The sequence below is a fragment of the Euprymna scolopes genome, chromosome 9 (assembly GCF_053919585.1).
Source record: "Euprymna scolopes isolate OS-2025 chromosome 9, ASM5391958v1, whole genome shotgun sequence".
NCBI lineage: Eukaryota > Metazoa > Mollusca > Cephalopoda > Sepiida > Sepiolidae > Euprymna > Euprymna scolopes.
The window spans coordinates 168,840,373-168,867,083 of record NC_136490.1 but is presented as its reverse complement, the minus strand read 5'-3'; the positions used below and the strand labels follow the sequence as shown (position 1 = coordinate 168,867,083).

General features: G+C 32.7%; 1 long non-coding RNA gene across 3 annotated transcripts; it reads right to left on the bottom strand.

The window, feature by feature from the left end:
• Positions 1 to 146: 146 nt before the first annotated feature.
• LOC145285026 (uncharacterized) lies at positions 147 to 21,789 on the bottom strand. Of its 3 annotated transcripts, none has more exons than XR_013868933.1 (5): positions 21,691 to 21,789; positions 21,395 to 21,524; positions 20,272 to 20,366; positions 16,651 to 16,809; positions 147 to 1,245 (listed from the first exon to the last, which is right to left on the bottom strand). It is a non-coding gene; the product is annotated as an uncharacterized LOC145285026 (long non-coding RNA). The 3 variants fall into 3 exon arrangements; XR_013868935.1 differs by having other exon boundaries at positions 16,701 to 16,809; XR_013868934.1 differs by lacking the exon at positions 20,272 to 20,366.
• Positions 21,790 to 26,711: the final 4,922 nt, after the last annotated feature.

Here is a 26,711-nt window from a genome sequence, read left to right as displayed (position 1 = left end):
TTTTTCATTTTTTTTTTTTTTTGTTTTTCTTTCTTCTTGGGTTTGTTTGGTTTTGTTGTGGGTTGAGGGTCCACTGTCTCCTGTCGTTTTTTCTTTTATTTACAATCGATTTACCCACAAACTTACATTTTTTCGGTTACCAACTCTTTCAGAAGAAATGTAAACAATTTCCAACTGTGTACATAATAGTTTTCAAACTTGATAGTCCGCTGGACTATTTGAAATACGTTTCGCGATTAATGTTCCGAGCACCCAAAACAAAATATAACACTCTTGCATAAGAAAATAAATGAGACGACACGATCTTTGGGAGCCAATTCTTGTTTTATATTTTAATTTCTCTACACTCGAACGCAGACCAACCCTGGAAATTTCACAATTATTAAACAATGATTTATCAAGATAAAAAGTAAACTTCCTATACACGATTTCTCCCTCCTCACGCAAAACTTTATACATTCGAGGAGGAGAAAACATTAAAAAGTCCAGAAAAATATGAGAAAAATAATACACCCTTCAACCACATGTTTTTATTTAATTATTTATTTGGATACCGTACATATACACCGAGTATTTGTCATTCAAACAAAGCCAGTAAATATATCATTTAATTATTAAAAGAACAATTACATGATGTATGAGCAGACAGACAATCTCAAAGCCGATATTAAGGTTTACAATATGTCGCAGTTTTATTGCCCGAATCAATGGTGGCCTGCGAACCTACCTGTATTTTCACACGTACGGGGTTTATAGTCGTACGTACGTATTCTATAACACACACATTTTATTTTCTCCAAATTATGCAAAATTATTTCTTTATTGTAAAATAAACTCACTTGTCCACGCACATAATCTTGCTATCAATGTTATGTGTGTCAGCTTATCTTTAATTGCGCATATTTTGTGAGGGGCTACAGGGGAAATCAGTTCATAGAAAATGGTATTTTCTTGTCGAGCTAAGCTTGACTTGCATCCATCTAAAGTGTTAGTTCAACTCTTCAGTCGATGTAACCTCCGACTATCTTCTAAATCTTTACTCCTCTTATCGATTATCTCGCTGGTCTGCGAAGATTCACATTTTAGTTCATTTGAAGTTCTTTACGCTGATTTTTGGATTCCATTCTGACTCATCCAATTTGACCTCAAAATATACCGTCTACGCTTTTTCCAAAATAAGAACTATTTCATCGGTTTTTCAGTAACATCGATTCTTCTGTTTATTTCCATTAGTTCCTTCCAAATCTGAAAAATAAATGGAAAATAACTGATTAAAATACCTTAATTTGACATTTTCTAAATAACAGTACCAACTTTATTCAATAACTATTTTGCCAGTCACGATATCTATAAAATATTTCCTAAACATAACCGTACAATTTTAGGGTTTAAAAGTGCTATAAATATAAATTAAACAATGTTTATAGAATGTTAGCCTTTACAGACTAATTTTCTATTGATCTAATTATTCTATTAAAATTTTACTCGGAGCTCAAACACTACCAGCTTGTTCCATGAAATAAACCAAAATAAAATTTGTTATTAACAGATTATTTGTACTTAAACGTTCTATCTAAACAGAAAATAAAAAGATTTCCTATTTTTTGGAAGCGCCACCACATTTTATTACTTGCTAATGTTATTTTATTATTTTCTTTCAGCGTAAATATTAAACATAACCAACATTTGACAATTATTTATCCACGCATACGCAATTTGGCAACACCATGCGATTCGCAAACCACAACTGCTCGCGTGCCGATTGATTTGTCGTTACAAGACACCAACTTCGATTACTGTTCAGATCCCGCCAAGAAAATTAACATACAAATTAGAATTCCAGAATCTCGTAATTTTAGAACACATTGAAAATATTTGGCAAACCAGAAAAGTAAGCGACTCAAATCAGTAACAAACGGTGTTCTGTCCATTCTTGATGATGCTATTTCATCCGTTATAACTTTCGAGAGTTTCTCAATTTTACTAATTTTATTCCAGCACGGTCAGTAAAAAGTTATACAAATACATTGATATGGGCGAGAAACTAAATATTCTGTATTTTTTTATCTTTACAATTTTCAAACATATTTACAAACTTGCCAAGGCAAAAGTGTCAAGCAACCCAAACGAAGTCATTAATATCAGAAACTACCGACTGAACTATACAGATTCGGCCATGCGTGCTTTAATTTTTTCTTTGGAAAGTTAACTAATCATTCCTAAAATAGTCGCAACTAAACGAGAAATCTAAAATAAGACCATGACAAATATTCTGGTTTCGTTTTTCAATTTCAACATTTTTAAACTATTGCTACTTGTATAGCCAGTATTTACAGAGTTCGTCTTGACAGAAATTAAATATGAATAAAGACAGTTACATGCTCCCTAGATTCCGATAAATACGATACAAAAGACAATAAACATCACGCCAGCGTAGGTCGATTGCATTAAAACTAAATCTGACGTCAGAAGAAAGCTTTCTACAGAGCAATTTAGTATAAGAAAGTATTTTTATGTCGCTTTTTCCCGTCATTATAGAGAGAAATCTGTAGATTTGACTTCCAAACATACAAGAAACAAATATCACGATTGCTTAAAAGAAATCAGTACTTATGTCACAGAGTTCCACCGAACACTTTGGATACTTATATAAGGGGACAGACCTTATGTAGTAAGAAGGCAGACTAGATAAGTGAAAATGATATCAGTAAAAAGTCAACAGTCGAACCCTGTATGCAAGTGTTAAAAGAATTCAAATCCTACGAATGCAGTCGATTGTCCACTCCTTTACAGTAACTGGATATTAATTATGTCAGTAAAAAAAAAAAAAGACAATACGAGGTTATATTATTAGATATTGAACAATTCAAATTGCGAATTCTTTGGTTGCCAAAACTTTAGACAGACATGCAAAATCCACGTGAAATTTATCCACGTGGAAAAACCAGTCTAACGTCATAGACGAAAATCGAACAGCGACTTAGGGGGGACCTAATGCCCTTAGGGCGAGAGACACCATGTAGCTGTACAAGTTTGAATTCCTGGCATCAATCGGCCGGCTGATGAATAAACAAATCTAAAATTTTATAACTTTTTATCTTTGTGTCGTCATTCCACCAAGGGAAAAGTTAAATGTGTTTTGTCTACCATCTTATAAACGAACATGTGTATAATTCCCTCCAAGTATGTATTCCCGCTATCATCATCAATAATGTCTCTTCCGGCCTCTATCTGCGTTAACAGGAACTGTTGTCTAAATCTCCCAGCTCCGTAATATGAAGGTCTCAAGAATCGTCAGTCGTCGTCGTGGGTGTAATCTATATAAATGTCATCATCACTCCTTGTTAGGAGTCAGTTATGTGTTCCCAATATGTACCCCATATCCAACAGCACAACTGAGTTCTTTTTTTTTGGGGGGGGAGGAAAAAACTCATTTTCTTTGCAAGTCTCAGAAAAATCATTTCTTCGGTACACCTTACGCTAATCTGTCTACAAATATTTTTAGATGCACTCGTTATGCAACCTGTTAATAAAAATATCTACGTAAAAAAACAATTAAATTGGCTATAGAAGCGTTAACGAAGATTCCGGACAGAATATCCAAGATAGGGCAGATAGAAATCTGTCGAAAATTAAAGTTAATGGCAAAAGGACAAAACAGTATTCAAAAAAATATTACGTGGGAAATGTCTTTTGTACAACTATAGTTGGAATGTGATCATTAATAAATAAAAATTCAAAAAGAATATAAAAACCCTAACATACGCTACGCATATTTTATTGGACCTCCCTTCGTTAAACTGCTTACGTCATACCTGCACATCTTTGGGTGTCTATTAAGCAACAAAATTACGTAAAAAAATATAAATAAATAACTTGTGACCAACTCCCTAAGTACTAAAACCCTCTACATATATATCCATTCTTTTAAATCAAACCTCCAAATACGTTGATTGACATTTTATTTACAATGATAAAATGAATATTTTAGATGAATTTCCAAACACGAACACAATAAAGATAAATGCCACTATGCTAATTAAACTCATGCAATCGGAAACAAATTTCAAATAATTGGAGAAACGAAGTAACATGATAAATGCTATATATATATATATATATATATATATATATATATAATTGGAATTATTTGAGATTAGTATTATTTCTTAAATACTCACGAAACAACTAAAGATTAAGATAATTCGCAATAAATAATTTAATGATAAATACTGATAATTTTAGTCATTTTAAATATTCTATTTTTTTACGATTTATTTTATACATGAATATTACATTTAATTATCTAAATGAATAGGCATATCAAAATAAGATTATGCAGAATACGAACCGTATTGAAATAACAAATACCCATTGAAGATTGAAACTGTTTTATAACTAAAGTATTATTACTTCAAAGATACCATAAAACTGACTTCCAAATCCTACCCAAAAGCCAAAAGATTCATCTTTTACACAACTACTAACTTATAGTTCGAAGCCATTTCCTTAAATCTTCGAGCCTCGAAAACAAATCCTAGAATAAACTTATAAAATCTGTAAATGCGGATTGATAGAAAATTAAATTGTTTCAAGTTTACTCAAGGTTATTACTTTCTTCAGATTTCTAAAATTTGATGTTTGACCAATTTCACAAATAAATATAGCGCAACGACCCCTGACATTTTTCTAATCTAAATGTAGAAAAAAATAGTTAGGCTTTTCTCACAACAGTATTTCATTCACCTGCCAAATCTCAACGAAGACAAACCTTAAAATGATTATATAAGACTAAGTCGTAAAACAATGAGTAACTTCCACATCTCGCACTTTTACAAAACGAATTCAAGTACAAAATATCAGCTCAAATCTATTCTCCAAATAATATTAATTAACCTCCCAATCAAAAGATTTGTACTAGCCCAAACTGACCAGCCAATACAGCATTCTTATTTTCATTTGGCATCTATACGGATAAATTCAAGCATCCAATTTAATTCGAATAAAATTATAATTTACATGTTCGCGACACATTTTGCCTATTCCTTGCATTGCAAAATTGTTTTTTCTCGCTTTCATTTGCACTAAAATAAATATGAAGTTATTTATCTCAATCATACCGAACGATAATGCGACACAATAGCGGGAAAGTGGAATTTGAAAAATCCAGCGCGTTAGAAGGACACCGACCTGGGGGGGGGGGAATACATGCGATCACCACTCCTTTGGAATTATTCGATACGGGCATCTTCAGCGATTACCTTGAAACCTACCCCTTTCTCAATGGGTAAAGGGTAGACCCGTCTACAATTGCACAGAACCAAATACATCTCAATCGATACGGAAACAAGCCATGTCAAAACTGACATGGACTGTTGGCGAGAAAAAAAAAATTTTGGTGGTCGAAAGCCCTCTACAGGAACTATGAAAACTATCAGTATATACACGCAAAAAAAAAAAAAAAAAATAAAAATAAAAACCGTGACGTACTAAGATAATACTTGATATCATTCATTAGTAAAGTTAAACCCTTCGGGACCCTGAACGTTCAATCTTCAGTGCGAGCGACACTTAACAAACTGAGAATTATTAGGACTTCTACTCAATCATGGCTGACGCAACAAGAGCATGCTACCACCGCGTATTAAAAAAGGTTACATTCAAAATTCCTACATATTCGAATTCGATTAGATACACTTGAACAACGATGGGGGGTTACATCCACAGAAACCTTGTGAAAATAACATGAGAATACTAGTATATATTAACAACGAAATTATAGAAATAAATCTTGTCGCACTCTCTCTAACATACGGAGATAAAAGCAACAAATCTACTGGTGCGTTTCTAAATTATATATTCAGAACGAGTTTAAAAAACAATTTTGCTGTACAAAAGATTTTATAAATAGAAAAGGCTGTTTTTTTTTGTTTGTTTGTTTTTTTTTACAGTGATCACCACTTATCAAGGCCCGGAAGCCACTCAGGGATAAGGGTTATTGCAAGTACATTACGTTAGTGAAGAGATTTGCTGAAATGTTTACTTAAAGGACGGTTCATTAGAAATTTGTTAACATTGGACTTGAAGACATCCAAGTTGTAGTCCGGAGGGAAACAGGCAGACGGAACAGTTCCACAGGCGTGCAGTTCTAAGAAAGCAGCTTTGTTCATGGAATCTGCGTTTTGATTTAGGCACAGATATAGAGTGGGGGAAATTTTTCATAGTGGATTCAGCTAGACGGGTGTTTTTCGTGAAAGATTGGCGAGGGGGGACCACGGATTGGAGTTCAGACGAGCACCTGCCATGGAAATAACGATAAAACAAGGACAGGCTCGCAACGTCTCTTCTGTGGGAGAGAGGTTGCAGGGTAGAGAAAAGGGCATCTCCCACTAAGCCACGAAGTCTATTTTGTACTCTGTCAAGGCAGGATAGGCTGTTTTTAGCAGATCCTGCCTTGAAATGGCAGCAGTATTCCATCCTAGGACATACTTGGCTTTTATATAGATAGAGAATTGCATCCGTAGTGAGATATCTTCTGGAGCGGTAGAAGGATCCCACCGTCTTTCCAGCGACCTTGGCAACAGACTTGATGTACGTGTTCCATTTCAGATCAGGAGTAAAGGTCAATCTATCGTTTCCACCCAACCACTGAATTATTTAATACGGTGATTACTTTAAATATGCCCACGTTCTAAACTGTTAGATTTCAATTATTCAAATTCGACTTTAATTATGTCGCAGATGTTAAGCCTCGCTAAAAGAATTCCATTGGTACTCTGGTCATGTTCTCTAATAAATTACGAAACCAATTCATTTACGCAATCAATTATGCAAACACAATAACTAAACATAACACTACTTTGTACAGTTTAATATTTACAGGCTAAAACTCAGTCTTTAAATTCGTGCAAATATTAGTACACTTCTTAGTAATTATTGACGCAGGACTGGTTTACCCTAAACTTAGTGTTATGCTGTCTCAGACCAGACGTCAAAAATACTCGTAGTTAGGGTACATAGAAAATAAACATTTAAAAGAAAAAAAAAACACACGCAATTGCACTTTCTTGGTGCTTATTTCAGATTGGAAATGTTGATAATTTTTAATTTTGCCATACTCACTTTAAAAATTACATTAAAAACTTACCTCGACAACCAAACGAGAAATAACATTTTTACCGATTAATTTTACAATTCGAGTAAATCTTTACAATTCTCTATATTTAGTCTTTCAGAAATTTTAATATTAAGTTCAGAATTTCTATAAGCCGAAAGTGACAATTGAAGTTTGATAGGCAGTAATTTGCATATCAATTAGACTACACACCAAAATGAGGTAATAAACCTGAAGTCGAGAGTAGAGTTCAGGAGAATCGAAGTGAACAGGTCGAAATTTACGATGTCGTTCGAGTGCTGACAAGAATCCATTTTTTTTGGTAAATTAAAAGGTATTTCAGCCTGAAAAATAAGGTCGATGCGACCCAGACGAAATTTAAAAACGTCGAGAAAGACGAGTTGCGTTTAAAATTGAAAAGCGTTGAGAAAGGCAAATATTAAAAATGATACACGCAATATAAAAACATTGAAAGTCTTGAAAAAAAAATGGGGAAAAAAAATAAAATAAAATGATAGACGTGTAACTTTGAAAATGTAAAGCATTAGAAACGAAAAACTGAAACGAGTTGTGGTCACAAAGGCTGAGGTACGAAAAACCTATTCAGATGATTTGCACGAGACAGAAGTGGAAGCATTGTATCTGGGGGTGATAAGTGACTGACCTCTATCTTTAAATCGATATTCCCGGTAGGATTTGTCAGATTTTTATTGTAAAAATGAACATTAAAATACGATTCGGTTGAATGCGAATTCGAAAGTCAACGTGAGGAATCGTCATGTTATAGATCATGTAAAATACGTTCATATTTAAACACTTAACCGGTACTTATTTTATATAAAAAAATAAATTAAATTAATAGCCTTTAAATGTAACGTGCTAAAGCACGTTACATTTAAACGCTATTTAATTTTTTATTTTTTTATTAAATAACTACCGGTTAATGTTTCAATGCACATCGGACAGAAGTTAAACTTACGATTATTCAGTTGAATGTTAAATACGCATTCCAAAGTCAGTGAAAATTAGTCATGCTGGGCACAATTTTAAATACGTATTCACAAGTTGGACTTCAAACATTCGCTATGCTATGGAGAATTAAATGCGCATTCGAAGCTCGGACTTTGTGGAGTTGTCAGGCTATGGGAAATTTTTTATATTCATGTGCAAGTTGAACTTTAACAATTTGTTCTTCTATAGAAATCTGAATGACAATTCAGAGTGCTGGACTGAAATTCACTTGTATTTGCTTAAAAGAACAAAATGTCGCTTTTACACGATTTTAATATTCGATTCAGTGGCGCCTCGTGCCTAAGATTAGTGGGGGTGCCGTTTTAAAAAATACCTATTGTTTTAATATTGTGTAAAAATAAAAACATAAATATACATAATTTATACGTATGCACACGTATAAAAATACAATAACTTAAAGGAATCCTAAATATTTTAAATATTTTCTTATTACATTCCTTTGAAAATAAGCTCCATTTTTCTTGTTTTAATTTGTGAAAAAAGATTTATAATTTTCTCCTTAAATTCTGAATGACTGCTGAAGAACTTTTTTTCAATTGAAAGCACTGCAAGTTCATTTAGTCTTTCGCAACCCATGGTGTTCCTTAGAAAAGTTTTTATTCTTTTCAGGGTTGAAAAACAACGTTCTGCTTCTGATGTAGTCATGGGAATTGTCAAGAATTTTTATGAGTTTTTTGATTTCACTAAGAACATCGTTTAAATTGTTCTCCAAAATAAATTTCAGGAGATCAATTACTTTGCAATACTCATGGATATCTGACCTACTATAATATTTCTAGCTCAGTTTCAAACTTTTCTTTGTCAGTCATGGGATATGCTTAAGTTGTCAAGGATATCTCTTCTGTAGGTAGTTTTTTTTCTTAAAAATAGCAAAGCTTATCTTGTAAAACAATTTAGCAAGTATTAAATGTTTAGTTGAAGAATATCTGTCCGTTATATCAACAGATATAGTCAGTTATTTAGCTTCGCCCTTGAGTGTTTGTGAAGGATTTGCACAGTATTTGGTGTTTCTTATCTCTAAAATAGCAGTTTTGAAATTTGTTATGTATTCATTGACTTTATATATGCTAATTTACCGAGAATTAATTTCAACATGAGACAATTTTATTAAATAGCTCTAACCAAAATATGAAATTTTCATCGTTCAAATATTTCAGAATTCCTGTCGCTTCTGCAACGGTCTCATCTACATATGTAGACTGAATTTCAGCGAGTTTTTTTTATGCTTGAACATTTTCGTGAACTGTTTATGTATGTTCCACCTTGTGGCAGATACACGTAGAATGCTTACATCCAGATGCTTCTTGGAAAATGGACAGACGCTGTGGTGATATAGAAAAAGTCGGAATAGCCAAAATGTTAGATAAATATTCTAGCATTTCGTGTAATGCTTGCTGCATTCCTCATTATTAAATTAAGTTGATGCGCATAACAGTGAGTGAAATTACTATAAACTGCTTTTATCTTCGCCTGAACACCAGCTTTTTTGCCTTTCATGACATGTCTGAGCTATCAGTTTTTAGCGATTTCCTTGAAGGATTATATCTAATTGTTGTAGAATACATTGATATCCTATCAGCGGTTTGGTTTTCTGGAATAAAGAATCCCCAAATGCGTTCAAGTATTTTTTCATCCAAGACGTACCGTAAAACAATGACCATTTGTGTATGTTCAGACACATCTGTTATTTCATCAGCCATGACAAGCTACAAATGAAGCTTCGCTAATTTCTGCCCTTATTTCATCACGGTATATTTCTAACAGACAGTAAGTATGTCATTCTGAATAGTCTTGGAAACACCTTTGAAGACATTACTGGTTTCTAAGTGATTTTTTAAATCTGGATCTAATTAAGATGCAAAATTTAAAAATCCTCTAAATACACTTGGATTTACTGAATCATCTTTTTCATCATGTCCTCGTAAGGGAGTTTCAAAGTTCCCACAAAAATTACAATCTATTATTTTAGATAATTTCACGGTTCTTAACATTAATGTTATGATTGAAAGTTTGTAGGACTCTGTTTTTCTTTAATATTTATGGTCCCCAAAATTGATAGGGGAAACTACATTGTCAACGTGCTTCTCAGTTCTATCTTTCATTTTGCTAATACTTCTGAAACTATCTTTTGTCCACGTTACATCACCACCTAACAAACAAGGAAAGCAGAACAATGCCTTTTTTAGTTCACAGCCGCAAAGCAAACTTTTCCGTTGGTACCATTAAAACTACGAATATACACTTTGTTGTTGATAATGCCTGACTGAGATATTTGAATATCAGGCGTTGAACGGCTTTTCTTAATTTCAACTTTATCATGGAGAGACAGCTGTGAAAACTCAATCTGTTGAAGTTCATTTACCGTCGCAGAACTTATTTCTTGGGGATGCAAGGAGGCCATGGTTAAATTATTTTTATATCAATTGTGTTGGGAAAGTTAAGTACTAGGTAGTCTATTAGAATATCAATTAGGGTAGAAGGAATGCAATGTTTACGTGGTCCTCTTTTTGCGATTCAACTGAACCGGAAGTTCCGAGTTGAATCATACTTTTATAACTTTTAGGTCAGATTTTTATTAACGAAAAAAGTTTTACTATTTAAAAACGGTTTTATTTATAAAAAACTTGTTAATTAAAAATAGGCGTATAACAAAATAAGCTTGTCATTAAAATTGCTTTTTAATACAAATATTTTTAACTTTGCCATTATAAGCCGTCAAATAAGGGGCAATACGCAAAAACATTTATTAAAAAACACTATTTTAAATTGTGTACACTTTACAGAGTAATAAAAATATACAAATATATTTCTTTTAAACTTTATAGATTAAATAACATTTTACGTGCTTTTTCCGAAGGCAAACAAACGAAAAACATTTAAATACATTTTATTTACAATTTTTTAGTAATTTATTTTTTCATAAAAACAAAATCTTTGAATTTTACTTACCCGCATCCGATCGTAAAGTTAGTTGTTTACCATTTAAAAATGGTTTTATTGGATAAGTTTTATTTCAAATTTAAAAATGTGTTTATAACAAAACTTTGTAAATAAAATATACAATAAAATTTTTTACATGTTTGTACTATGACCAAACAAAAATATTAAAGATACATAATTTTATTTACAAATCTTTTTACATTTTATATAAAAAACACGAACTTTGCTATTTACTGGGCTTATTATAAAAACGGTTTTACATACTCGTTTTGTTATTGCACATTTTAATTTAAGAAACTTGATTCAAAGTGTAAAACTTCTTAGATTGTCCTCGTGGGACGTAAATAAAGGCTAACGCTTAATGTGTGTGTGTGTGTGTGTGTGTGTGTGTGTGTGTGTGTGTGTGTGTATATATATACTTGTACTTTTTTGTAGAAAAAGAAATCCCATACAGTGCTCTATTATTAGGGGGGAAAAAAACCTTTCTCCAAATAAGAGCATTATATTTTTTGTATAATATATACAGGAATTTACATTTATATCGGTAGTCGGTACCGACGGTTTCAAGCCCGGTAGTTGAGGACTGCTCTTAATGTCCGCCTCGGGCTCTCTTCAGCCGACTCTCATCTGTCTAACCGGAACCGGAACTCCATTTATGCACACCAAAATTTTTATTTATTTTATCCTTTTTTTTTGTATGCTACTTTAATAAGGTAATACATTTGAAGCAATAAATTAAAACGTATGGGATGATGCCCTCTATATTATTATTTTTCTTTAAGCATCCTCCCCCCTATCATTCAGTTTAAGTCTCGTTTAAAAGCGTTTTAAAAGTTCATTTTGAAGGTATGTCTAATCTCGTTTAAAAATAGGGTAATAAAATTTAGATTGAAATAGATCTAGGAAGTGCTCAGGGGATGGTATATACTAATATTTAAGTATCGCTTTGCGTTTAAAAACGCTATTGATTTATTTTAAAATAATCTCTAGTTTCGTTTTAATTACGGTAATAATATTTAGTTAAAATAGACTTAAAATGTGTAAAAATATGGCATATGTTTATATTTAAGTATCGTTTCACGTTTAAAATTATTTAAAACGTTATTTTCAAATTATATGTAATTTCGTTTAAAAAACCGTAATAAATCCTAGATTGAAATAGGTCTAAACGGTGTCAAAAATTGGCGTTTTTTATATTTAAGTATATTAAGTATAACATGATCTCGCTCTATGTAAAAACACGTTTTAAAACATTTAAAATTTTAAACTTAAAAATTCTCTCTAGATCTCGTTAAAAATGGGTGATAAGATCTACAATATAAAAAATATTTGGACATGTGTCTATAACTAAACCCTTTTTTTTATAAAATATAATAGCCCCCAATAGGTACTTGCGGTGTATACCAATAACCCAGTGGTCGAGCACTATCGAAAAGGAAGAACACAAAACAGGAATTAAAACCGCCGGAACTTCTTTGAAAAAAAACACCAGAGATGGAGAAATGCACGTTAAACTACTAGATTAAAAACATACCAACACCAAGCAACCAGCTCTATACAAAATCCTGCTGGCAAAAATCGAAGACGTAAAAGAGAATGAGATGGAAAATCATAAACGGAAGTAACGCCCAAGAGAATGAAAAAAATAACTTCGGACTAAAATCGATTAAATACCCTACAAAAGTTGACGAAGTAGAGGAATTTGAAAAAGAACTTTTAGAAATAATCCCCAAGCTTGAATTTAAACGCAAACAAATTCCAAAAAGAAATAACCGCTGACATAAAAAAATAAAGAAAAGAAAAAATGAGACGATCATATTCTCAGACAAAACAAAACTTATACACTATGGATAAAGAAAAGAAAAAATTAATATTAAATTCCATTACCGATAAATACCAACTAGCGGAAAAGGGAACTTATGAATCAATAAATAAAGAAGCCACAGAGATAGCCACGAAATTAGGCATAGAGTATAGAGTCGATAGATTAGCAAAGAAAAACGGATTTGATACTTTAAAAGACCACAAAGACAATTTCAAAAATAAACCAACCTGTAGGCTAATTAACCCCGCCAAAAGTGAAATAGGCCTGGCTAGCAAATTCATTATCAAGGAGATAGCGGTTGGTCGCGTTCAATGCTGCCAAGACTAAACTAGTTTCATTCAATAATTACAAGAAACCCTCTCTACCACCCATAGCAATGGCCAACTACTCTTTATCTGAGAGTCCATCTTTCAAACTCCTTGGCCTAACGTTCACAGGAAACATGAGTTGGAACAATTACATTGAAGGCATTGCCAGGGCCGCTGCAAGAAAGGTGGGCTCTCTCTACCGTGCTAGAAAACTACTAACACCCGAAAGTATCCTGTACCTCTATAAGGCCACCATTCGCCCATGTATGGAGTATTGCTGCCACATCTGGGCTGGTGCATCGGCTACTAGTCTCTCGCTCCTTGACAAGGTTCAAAAGAGAGTCGCAAACCTGATAGGCCCTGAACTGGCATCTAAGCTTCAGCCTCTGTCCCATCGACGAAATGTTGCATCCCTCTGCCTTTTCTACAAGTATTTTAGTGGTGAATGCTCTGACGAACTGCAATCACTTGTGCCCCCACGACGTGAGCACCCTCGACAAACCCGACAGGCTGCTAAATTCCACCCCCACACTGTAGAGATCCCTAGATGTAAAAGATCTTTTCCAATAGTTTCTTCCCCAGAACCGCTAGACTCTGGAATTCCATTCCAAGTCCCTGCTTTCCCAACAGTACTGACGTGCAGAAGTTCAAGTGTAACGTGAACCGACACCTTGCTGCCCAAATCCCTACATAGTACCCCAGTAGTGTTGCCCCTGATAGTAGCCCCCTACATCAAAGTGGCAATTTGCCTTGTTTGGGGTAAAAAAAAAAAAAGAAAAGATAGTTAAGGATGTAAAAAGAAATTTGAACCTTAAGTTGTGGGCAAATACAAACTCAGTCCTGGACTGGTTTAAAAATATAGAAGAACCGCAAAATTGCAGGTTCACCCAGATGGATATAGTGGATTTTTATCCCTCCATTACTAAAGAAATCTTAGAAAAAGACATTACAATTTGCATCAAAATATAAAAAGATAAGCACCCTAGATATAGAAACAATTATGCAAGCAAGACAGACTCTTGTTTTTTGAAGGAAAAACGTGGGTTAAAAAAACAAACGATGAGGACCAATTTGACGTCGCAATGGGGGCCTATGACAGTGCAGACGTGTGCGATTTAGTCGGACTGTTTATACTGACCAACTTAGAAAAGAAATTCCCAGATCATTCATTCGGACTATATAGAGATGATGGTTTATGTCTATCGCGAAATTACAATGGAAATGCATTAGACAAGTTTAGAAAATAGAAAAGTATTTCAAAGAGTTAGGATTTAAAATAATATCCACAAATTTACGTAAAGTAGACTTTAAACGTAACTTTAGATCCCCCAAAAAGAATTGATAAACCAAATGAAAAATTAGTATACATAAACAAAGGTTCATGCCACCCCGACAATATTTAAATATGGTAGCAAATGTGAGCAAAAGAATATCTACATTGTCTTCAAATGCAGAAATATTTGAACAAGCAGCTCCATATTACAATGACGCGCTCCATAAAAGTGGATTTAAAGAACAAATAAGATTCGAACCAACCCATAACCAACAAAAAAACAAAACAAAAAAAAAAAACAGGACGGAAAGTAATTTGGTTTCTACCTCCATTCTCAAATATAAAAACTAAAGTAGGAAGGTTGTTCTTGAAACTACTAAACATTTTCCAAAAAAGCACAAGCTACATAAAATATTCAATAGAAATACAATTAAAATAAGCAACATCATCAGCAACAAATTAAACTGCAGACCAGCTTAATGCGGTTAATGGTCTTCCGCTTTATGGTTTTTAAATCAGAGATATGCTTCTCCTAGAAAGGTTGCCTTCACCACGCCTTACGGGAGCCCTCTCCACCCCAATACACATATACACGGTGCTAGTTGGCCGTTGACCCAGAAAAAGAGTTCATTCGCCCTTGTGTGTAATATATATATATATATATATATATATATATATATATATATATATGGTAACATTTAACTAAGATGTATTTTAAAAATGAAATTTTCTTCGCTTTTCTATACAAATGTAAATATTTTTTATTCTGTAAAGTTTAACTACTACAAAATAGATTTCAAACTACTTTAAAAAAAAAAAAGCCATATAGGTAAAAAAAAAAAAAAATAAAATAAAAAAAAAATAACACTCGCGTTGGTAGCTTCAAGGCTAAAAGCCCGAACACTTAAAAAAAAGTTTGGCATATTGTATATTTTTGTCTGCTTAAATCGCATTTAAAAGTGTGGGAATTGTTTTTAAGGTGGAGATTTTATTTACAAGAACACGTGACACTTTAATAATGATCAAAAGAAAACATTTGTAAACAAGCCTCTTAAAAAAAAATAAGCGAAAACGCGCAACACCGCATTTCACGAGCGTTTGGAACTGAAAACTACAGTTCCAAATTGACTCATATCGACCAGCTAGATCGGGCATGCGCACAAGCGAACTTCACTAAGAATGTGTAACTGAATTTCGCAGCTCCAGGCAAAGTTTTACTTTTATGCTTATATGAGTATGGGGACAATTATCGACATTAAGCTTCAGGATTATATATATATATATATATATAATTATTAATGATATATTACATAGAAAGAAAAAAAATAAACGTATTCTTTTTAACGTGTATCAATAATAATGAGTAGAAATGACTTGGGGGGTGTTGCAGTTCCACAGCTTTAGGCACGAGCCGCCACTGGTTGGATTTTCTACAAAGTCGTTGCTTTTACAAGAACTTAATATGCGATTCGGTCGACTTGTATGTAAAAAGTTGTCGCTTTGAAATGATTTTCACATGAAATTCGGTTGCATTTGTTGAAAAGAAAATCACTTAAACGAAGCAATTAAAATTCGATTCACTTGGATTTTGTAGAAAAAGTCATCGCCTTAAAATGAATTTAAAGTGTGATTCGCTTTTTTCTGAAAAAGTCCTCGCTTTTAAATGAACTGGAAATATGACTTGTGTTGTATAAAGGACTCGTCACTTAAGCGAGGGCAAGCTGCGTGTTTAGCCAGGTTTTTAGGGCTAGTAGACAGTCTAGCAGGGGTTGTTTATGAGGTGATCTTCGAGCATCAAGGGGAGGAATATAGTTTTATAGGCAGTAATTTACATATCAATGAGGCTACACGCCAAAAGTTAAAAAAAAATTAAAAAACTGACATCAAGATGGCGAGAGTAGAGTTTGGGGAATCAAACTGAAAATGTCGGAATTTAACAATGTCGTTCGAATGTTGAAAATTAGATTTTTTTTTTTTAAAGTAATCTGTTTTAGAAAGAGTGATAAACATACAAATCCATACCAAAAAGGTTTAATAAATTCGTTTAAGTAATCTACACGGTATGAAAGCGTACAAGATATTTTTGGAAAATAAAATTTACGAAAGGAAGCAGAAATATCACCGTTGATCTCAGAATTTTATATTTGCCATTAATTACCTGGGAAAACATTTTTATAGCACATTACATTACTGGAATTGGGAACTCACAGTAGTTCACGACACTGACGATCCGGTGGTCAAAGTTCTAATTCAGTTCGTTCCACAAAAATCACTTTCATTTACGATATTGGCAATCTTCACGTCATTCCTCGTGTATCTAGAAAAAGAATTCCACAGAAAATATATCGAAGAAATTAATGTCAGCAATTCGCATTTATATATGATTACTTAAATCAGCTAAATTTAAGATAAACATTCAAATGGTAAAAGGTGTCTGACACGTAAAGGAGTAACTTCTGTACTGGCGCACTTTTAATGGGAAATATCAGCCGAAATTCGACTTTTACATAATGAATCAACCCCAATTAGATATAGAACAATCCAAACTAACCAACCTTTCTAGAGTTCAGACTATTATACAGGATTAAAATCATCTAATACTTTTCACTTATTAAGCCCATTCAAATCGTCTTATTTCAGTTAGAGTAATAATTTGTATATTGTCTTCAATTGTTAGCTGTGGCAAAATCAATTTAAAGACAATTACATTAACATAACAGATATTAGTTAAAAAGCGCCCCTCTTGTACCAAATAAAGTTAACTAGAAAGGAGATTCAGGTTATACACGTTACTTTTTAGAACCTGATAAAATTTCACAATCTGGCTGAAATTATTTTTAAATAATTAAACAAATAAAGTATCCCCCTCCCCATTTTCAGGTTGCATACGCACCGTGCTTACCATTATTTAGAAACTAATCCTTAATACGGGGACGGATGTATGGCTTTGTACTTTAAGTGTACATAAAATAAATCTTGGATACATTCCATGTACTATATTAAAATGTAATCTTGTCAAATATTTGAAGAGTGGATAACATGTTGAAAATTAACATTTACTAACAAACAAAAAAAGCATCTGCGTCCAAGATTTTTTAATCTGCATTTAATGATTAGGGTACTTGTGCACTTTTAATAGTGTTGAAATAATTTCGAAAGCTATTAACATGGGAAGTGTTTTGAAGCTTGAATTTAACCTGAAAACTATTGAATAGCGCGGTGGCAAAAGACACAAGCACCAAAATTACTTTACCTGCGCGGAAACGATTTGTCTCATTTCATTCGACTTCCAATTATTAATGGAGACAAACTTTGAAATGGTGGTACAGGAGTGTAATACTCAAAACAATCAGTAACTTCCGCATCTGCGCACTTATACAAAACAAATTCAAATACGAAATATCAACTCAATCTGATCTCCAAACAATTAACCCCTCAACCAGATTTGGATTTGTCCAAATTTACCAACCAATACAGCATTCTCATTTTGCATCTATGAGAATTCAAATACTAAATTATTTTACTTCTGGTAAAAGTCTAATTTGCGTATTCGTAACTGAGTTTACCTATTCCTTTCAAGGTAACATTTCTTGCATTCGTTTGCAATAGGAATTATGATATTAAGTTATCCCTGACACACACGAGGTGACAAAGGTCACAAAGTGGAATTTGAACAAGCTAGTGCACTAGAACACTCAATGCGTTCAGTACTCCTCGATAGAGGCGCCTCGGGCGATAAGCCTTAAACTTACGCCCCTCTCAAAGTAGCAAAACACCTCAGTAGACAGGAAACAAGCCATGTTAGAAATAGCATGGATTGTTTCCTTTGGTGAGAGAAAAACCTCGCTTTATGGTAGAAAGCCATCTACAGGGGCTATATGAAAAACTTTATAATCAGTGTATCAAAGACTCGTGATGCAATGGATATGATACTTGATAAAATTTAGTGTCAACGTGGCCTGGTTGTCTCAAAGACTTACTTGCAAAAAGTTGCTTTTTAAGGGAATTACCCAGCCTCCCCATGTTAAGAACGGCTTTCAGAATAAACACTCTTGGCAGGTTAGTCTTCAGTGGGAAAACCAAGTCACTGACCAAATTCAGTTGTAAAGTTAAACTTTTCGGGACCTTCAAGGTCCAATCTTGTGCGGGCGACGCTCAGAGTACAAGTGCGAATTATTAAGACTTCTGCCCAATTACGATTGACGGAATGACATACTACCCTTGTGAAGTTAAAAGGGTTCTATTCAAATAGATTAGAATTCAAGATACACTTGAAGGATGAATGTTATATCCATCGAAGCGTTGTGAAAATAACGTTAAAAATGAGAACAGTAACCTGAACAGAACAAATACTATATTAAATACGAAGTTAGAAATAAATCGTCACATCAAGCAGGTTTAACATGCGCAAAAAAAATAATAATACAACTAATCTAATTGTTTCAATTTAGAAACAAAAGATAAAAATTGTATTAGACGCATGTTTTTGATAAAAACATTCCATATTCGAGAGTAGTTTATATTTAAGCAACTCAATTGTTTAAAATGACCCAAATCTTTCATATATTGCTTGAATACTGCAATTTGGATTTTACTTAAATATCTTTAGACAGATTAAGAAACTGATGGCCGGGAATTCTTCCTGATTTTTGCTATTCAATTGAAGAAAATGCGGCCAAGTGCATTTTTAACGAGTAAATGCAAACAGAAAATACTGAGATTTTGTGAGAATATACAAAGTAGAGTTTGATAACGAAAAATAATGGTCCATTTCCAAACGATACACTCATAACGAATTTAAACAAGTCTGCATAAAATATAGCTAGAATTAAAGTTCAGTTGTATATTTATTTCCATCTAACCACTGAATTGATTAAGATGAATCCTTTGATATGTTCGTTTCACATTTCATTTATACAAATGAGAAAAAGTTACGCCTCGCCAAAAGACAATTCAAATAGCACTGAAGACGTTTGAATTCATTTCATTGTCAATTACGAAATTCAATTATATTTAATTATGCGGTCAACAAGTCAAGGCTAACACTTTGTATAGTTCAATTTTTAGCTTTAAACAGGCTAAAACGCAGTCTCAATATTGGGCATACATTTCTTAGTAACAATTTATGCATACATATTTGGGATGGCTTCCGCTTACGCTACACTTATTTGAGGGGGCATATTTACTATTTAAATGACTTAAAATTACTGCGCAAACTTTACGAGAAATAACATTTTGCAAATTAAATTTACAATTCGATTAAATCTTTATACGATTCTAGATTTAGTCTGGCAGAAGTGTCGATAAAAATAGTATCGTATTTATTTTAAAAAAACTTTCAGCCCAAGAAATGCATAAAGCTTAAATTGTAACAGATTTACATTTTTAAATACCGAAATTAACAACAATATTATGCTTTAGAAACAACGGTTGATAAAATGTAGACACCGCCAAAAATGGCCGAAAAATAAGTTGCTTTTAAAACAATTACATTTATTAAAATCCATTTCTGAGTAACTTTTTCACAAAAAATAAAACCCTGAATTTTATCATATAGAAAGCAGAATGTGAAACTTGACTATTTTTAATTAAACTTTAAATGTTAAATTTTCCCAAAGTTAACAATTGGCATTTTGTTTTGTACAAAAAAAAAAAAAAAAAAAAACCTATATAAATAGTTAAAGAAAAAAGTTTGGAAAGAATTCATTTGTTTATTTCTTGTCCAACTAACATTTACGGTGATTTTCTATGAGAATATGCAAAAATATAATATAAGTACCTGGATTTCAAATAATTTCACTTATTCATATAGGCAACCAGTTACTTCGCGCCGATTTGATTACAATCTTTACATTTGGACTTGATAAAAACAAACTGCGGAAGACCAAACAAGCAAAAAATTAAAAAACAATTTTATTTTGCAGTGACGAAAATTTCAATGTATTATTGACGCTGACGCTGGCCAGTACCAGATAGGTGACCATTTGTATAAGTTTGGTTTTTAATGTGTATGTGGGCCAGGCTACCCAAAATGGGGGGGGGCAATTTAAAGCAGAATAAAATAAATTTCAGCGCGTTTGGTCCATCGTAGTCGAAAGGCGGCAAACGTTTTCAAATGGAATCGGAAAGAAAGATATTTTTAACACAAAGGGCACAATATTTATCGAATTTTTTTTTGTATCGATTCTTCTAAGCATGCTCTGTTTAATGGTCATGTATCATGTCATTTGGCTTGCTAAAGAAAATTGTTAATTTTTTTATCAAAGATTTTAAAATGGCTTTTCGTTTGTTAAATTAAATTAATTATTTTACTTAACATATTCACCGAATTTCACATTTACAAAACTCAAGAGCGGGATAATTAAACAATCGAATTTCTGATATTCAGACGTCAAAATAAGGTATGCAAACAAGTTTTTTTTTTTTTAAATCTATAATCCTGTCCCTTACAATGTTTTGTTCAGTTTCAGATTTTAATCATATTTGGAACCCCCTCAAAACAAGGGGTTTTGCAAGAAAAAAAAAATATATATATATATAGATATATATATATAAATATCGTTTATGAAAAAAAAGTACACCGTTATAAAGTTCATTCTCTTAATCGCTGAAATTTCGTATTGATCGGATGATTACCTAATTTTTGGTAGATTTTTAAAAAGACAGTCCGTCAAAAAGTACTTAGCTGCCCCCCCCCCATTTTGGCGGTGCTTAAAATGCAATTCCATACTAAAACATCCGATTATTTTTTGAATGAATCCGTTTATTCTAAATATATAAGAGTGGAAATGTACATAACATGTTGAAAACAGTTTAATAAGCGAAGTAATAATAATATCACAATTTCATATTTGCAATTACTTTACTTGGTAGGCAATATTTTAATAAACACATTTCATTACCTTAATTAGGAGGCGACGACGATTTAGTGGTCACTGACGACATGTGTGTTCAAAGTTCGAATCCAGTTCGTTTGAAATCACTTTCACTTAGGATGGCAACTTCCACGTGGTCCCTCCGTAGGTAAAAATACTGAATAGAAAAATATCGGAAAAATATCAATAAAATCTGTCAGAATAAAAAAACAGCCGAAGGCCGACACTCCAAGACGAGCAGGCAAACGCCAGGGTTGAAAAAAAAAAAAAACTCTTTTAGCGATCCTCCAACCTGGTCTAGTAACAGTATGAAAAATGCTTACCGGAGCAAATCAAACGGTTTGGTCTATTCGCCACGGCAAATAAAATTCGACGGAATGGAGGAACCTCTTTTATAGGTTTTAAACCACCTCCCACCCCGTAGACCATAATACCATTTGCTATGCTTCACTCATGTTGGTTCCTTTATCCCCCGACGAATGGAATCACCCAACGTAAGCATCACCCCTCATATATATATATATATATATATATATATATATATATATATATATATTGGCAAATGTGTAGTTTAGCGGCGTAAATTATTTCACAGACAAACTTATAAAAACTATTTTTTACATAAACCACATTAGACCCTAACGCTCAAATAAAATCCCCACATTTTTCATTTTTATTATTTTGTCAACTCTTTTTTATTAGACTAAATGTACGACAATTTAGGTCGCCATGTTGTTTTTAAAATTTGGGCTTTCTAATGTTTAACAGATTGGCCTTTTTAAGGCCAAATTTAGCCTTTTTACGCTCTTTTATGAACTATGTCTTTGGCCACCATATTTTTTTGGTAATGAAAAAACGTCAAAGACCAAATTTGGCCTTAAAAAGGCCAATCTGTCAAACTTTAGAAAGGCCAAATTTTAAAAGCAATACAGCGGCTTCGAATACCGTACATATAGTAAAAATGATGAAAAAATAATAAAAATGATTTTTCTGCTTTTATTTCAGCCTTTGGATCCGTGTTTTATATAAAAAATAAAGTTTTTATGAATTTTTCAAATAATTTATGCCGCTAAACTACACATTTACCCTTTTTTTCACGTCTTCCTATTCATATGACGATTACATGAGCTAGCCAAATTTCAAGACAAACATTAAAATGGTAATAAAGTATGTGTGACACGTAATGTAATGAGTAACTTTTAGAAGACGAATTCCAGTGGAGAATATCAACCTAAATCCGACTTCTAAATATGAATCAACTCCAATTAGATTTAGAACAATCCAAATTTACCAACCTTCCTTGAGTTGAGGAAATTATAGAATATTCAGATTTTCATCTGAGCGATAAAACAGATTAAAAATACTAATTTGTATGTATGTGAAAATACCGGACGATTTTATTTGAATTACAACTTCTATGGAAAAGGAAAAACTTGTGTCTTTAAAATTTTCAACGTTTCGTCCCTATTTTCGGGAGAATTCCTGATGATTTACTCCCATCGTGGTATGTCTTATTTCCTCTATCATTTCCTGAGGTAGTCCCCCGAAAAATGGGGGCAAAACGGTAGGTGTATCAGAATTTTTGTAGGAATTTTTGACACCCCTAACACGAAACTGCGAATAAAATACAAAAATCTCGTAATTTCTCTGTTAAAATTGGGTTGTTTATTTTCTTTATGGATTATACTTCCAAAATAAACTATTAAAGTTGTTTTAAAAGTAATAGAAATATTTTTTTAAAACAGTAATGAATTTTCCGAACTCAATATTTTTCAATTTTTAAACTTGAAAAATCTATCAAAATTTTTCTATTGATTCTAGTTTTACGATATTTTCAGAGTCAATGTGGAATTTTATGCTCTTTCCAATAAACCGAATATAATATTTTAGACAAACGTTTTTTTTTAATTCACGCCCCCCATTTTCAAGTGTCTATTAAAAAGTAAATTATTAATTTACTCACCGAAAAGTAAATAATTAATTTACTCACAAATTGAAAAGAAGAGGTCAATAAATAATATATTCAAATTTAAAACAAAAAAAAAGTAGTGTTTTTTAGAATTTTACCTGTAAAGTTTGAAGTTTTAAACCTTTTTTTTTAAACCACGTTATTTGTTTGTTTTTTGTTTTGTTTTTTGTTAAAGAAACCTTGGTCCTTTCTCCTTTAATTGAAAAAAATTAGGGCTTGAATTACATTTTTCGAGGAGTTATAAGCTTGGAAAGACAGGGGGTCGAATAATTCACGCCTCCCATTTTGAAATGTCTATTAAAAAGTAAATAATTCATTTATGTACCAAAGTCTTATATATCACAAATTGAAAAAGTCAATAAATAATATATTCAAATTTTAAAAAAAGTACAGTTTTTTAGAAATTTACCTGTAAAGTCCGAAGTTTAAAACCTTTTTAAAAAAAAGCACGTTTTTTTTTTGTTTTATTTTTAATGAAACCTTGGTCCTTGCTCCTTTAATTGAAAATAAAATTAGGGCTTGAATTACATTTTTCGAGGAGTTATAAGCTTGGAAAGATGGGGTCAATTATTCACTATTTTCACGAAATTTCTGACACACCTAGCAAAACGGTGTAAAATTTAAAAAGGCCACAGGTTTTTCTTTTTTCATAACCCCATACTTTTATTTTCATATATATTATATGTACGCAACACTAAAATTGTTGCATGATATAAGTAATTAACTGTGTAACATGAATCGAATGGAGAGTTTACGAATTATATTTACTGTGGTTTATGACGGAACAGGTTTATATAGCAATACAATTCGTTAACTTGATTGCAAATGATAAACCTTTTCTATCCTCTTAACATATTTAATAGCTTATATTTGTCCATAGCAGAACTAAAATAGAATTTAGTATTCGGAAGCCGAAAATATTGCAGTTAAAAAAAAAATTACCCAAGGACGTTCCAGCATTATTGATGCGCTAGCAAGTATACTATAAATCATTTCCGTAATCCTCGATTATTTTTATTCATTAGATTCCACAAGTAAAAAGGGCGATTGCTACATTATACGAATAAGCTCATTACCTTAAGACGCAGTTCTCTCAGAGATCTTCGAGTGTTAGTCGTGCTACGTCAAGTGTAATGTAAAGACCATGATATTAAAAGCGCCCTTCTTTTACCAGATAAAGTTTTAACAGAGAAAAAAACCCTAAAAATCTGAAAGGGAAGCCTTCATGCCGTACAATACTTTTTATCTTCTAACAGTTTCAGCCAGATTGTAAAAGTTCAAATTTTATTTTTAAATGAATAGTAAATAGTATTTTACCATTTGCAGGTTGTATGACCCACATTTTATATAAGCTTAAATTTTATTATAAGTTTATTCCTATAATTTTAAAAATATTCAATATGGTAAAATTGACACCAATAAATTCTATGAAAATGATTACCCCCCCAAAAAAAAAACTATCGCTTAAAAAGTGACGGTTAAAATATCACTCGTGCAGTATTTTAAAGTTCTAATAATTTGTCTTCTTACTAGCCATGATGGGTTTTGGCCGCAGTCTAGTTGTCGAGAGTATTTTAGTGTTTTTAATATTTTAAAAGTTCGTTAGAATTGGAATTTCATCATCAAAATCAAATTAATGATTGAATATGCAAACATTACCAGAAACTTTAAAAAATCTTGTAAGTTCGAAGACGACACTGCTTCTTAGCACGCAGAACTAGCTATAAGGGGTTCCTTTATCAATACGACAAAGACTACTAGAAAGCTGTGAAATTAATTTGGATAATGCGGTAACAACTGCAAGAAGTCTCGAAATAGCTCAGCACAATGCAGCAGCTTATGAAACTTCGTCAGTTGTAGCAAAAGTATCAATATATCCAGAAGAATCTAAAAATAATCCTACGTCTGAATTAACTAAAGAATGTGCTGCTTTTCCTAGAACTAATCAAGCAGTTCACTATGCCAAATGACAATTTTGTGGGCGTGAAAATCATTCTCGAAACTATTGCCCTGCTAGGAATGCTGACTCTTACATGTGGAAAGAGAGGTAATTTCTCTAAAGTCTGCCGGTCAAAAAGAAAGCAGACCCCTTCTAATATAAAAACTAGCTTTGCTTATATTGATCTCACAGCTTCATCGCAATGCACACCTCGCTCACAATATTCTATTGTAAGGGCAACATAAACAGCACATGTCTAAAAGCTACGGTAGAAAGTGGAAGCACTCATAATTTCATAAAAATTAACGTCGTGAGATCACTCGGCCTTCATATACTAAGTAAGTATGGCTTCCTCAAACCTCACACGCAAAACCCAAGGTCACTGTGTTGTATCAATCGAAATTAATGGAAATTAATGTATTCTAATATGTGTCTGTCTATTCTGCCCAACCTGTGTACTCATATTATACTTGGACAAGAATTCATGCAACTACATAACCGTGTAGATTATCCTTTTAATGGAAAAATAACTTCCTTTCCAAATCTGTAGCGTCGCACAGATGAAAATAGAACCCCCTGCTCTTTTTGCCAATTTATCAAATAATTGTAAACACATTGCAACAAAAGGCAGAAATTACTCTGCCTCTGATCGTGATTTTTTAGGAATGAAGTACAGAAACTCATAAAAGAAGGAATTATAATCAAATCTAACTCCCCATTGAGAGCCACAGTCTTGTTAACAAACAATGAAAGACATAAGCATCGCATGGCCATTGACTATTCTGCCACTATTGATCGATATACATTTCTCGATGCTTTTCCACTCCCAAAAATCTCGAATCATACGCCAACTATCGCAATAACTAATTTTTAATTGATAGATTTGAAGTCTGCATATTACCAATATCCTATTCGTAAAGATGAAAGAATTTATAAGCATTCGAAGCTAACGAAGGCCTATACGAATTTTCTTAGTTACCTCTTTGATTAACAAACTCAGTAGCTGTGTTCCAATGCATTATGCACAATATAATCTAAGAACACGAAGGTATCTTTACCTACATAAATTACATTGTCATCAGAGGAAAACTTAAAGAATATGAAAGCATTTGAAAAAGTTGTCGATCGTTATAATCTACAACTGAATCCTGAAAAATGTGAATATGGTATAACCAAGTTTTTAGGGCACCTATTGGAAAATGGATCAATCAGCCCTGATCTAGACACTCACACCACTAAAAAGATTATTAACTTTGAACTGTAGCAAGTCACTCAAACGAGCCTTATGTCTCTTCTCATATTATTCATCACGGGTAGGGAATTTCTCCAATCGAATTTCACCTTTGTTAAAGATTACATTTGTGTTCGTTACAACTCTACTTTCAACCGAGTCCTTGTTTGTTTCGTTCACCACACTCTTTTCTTCTACCTCTTCT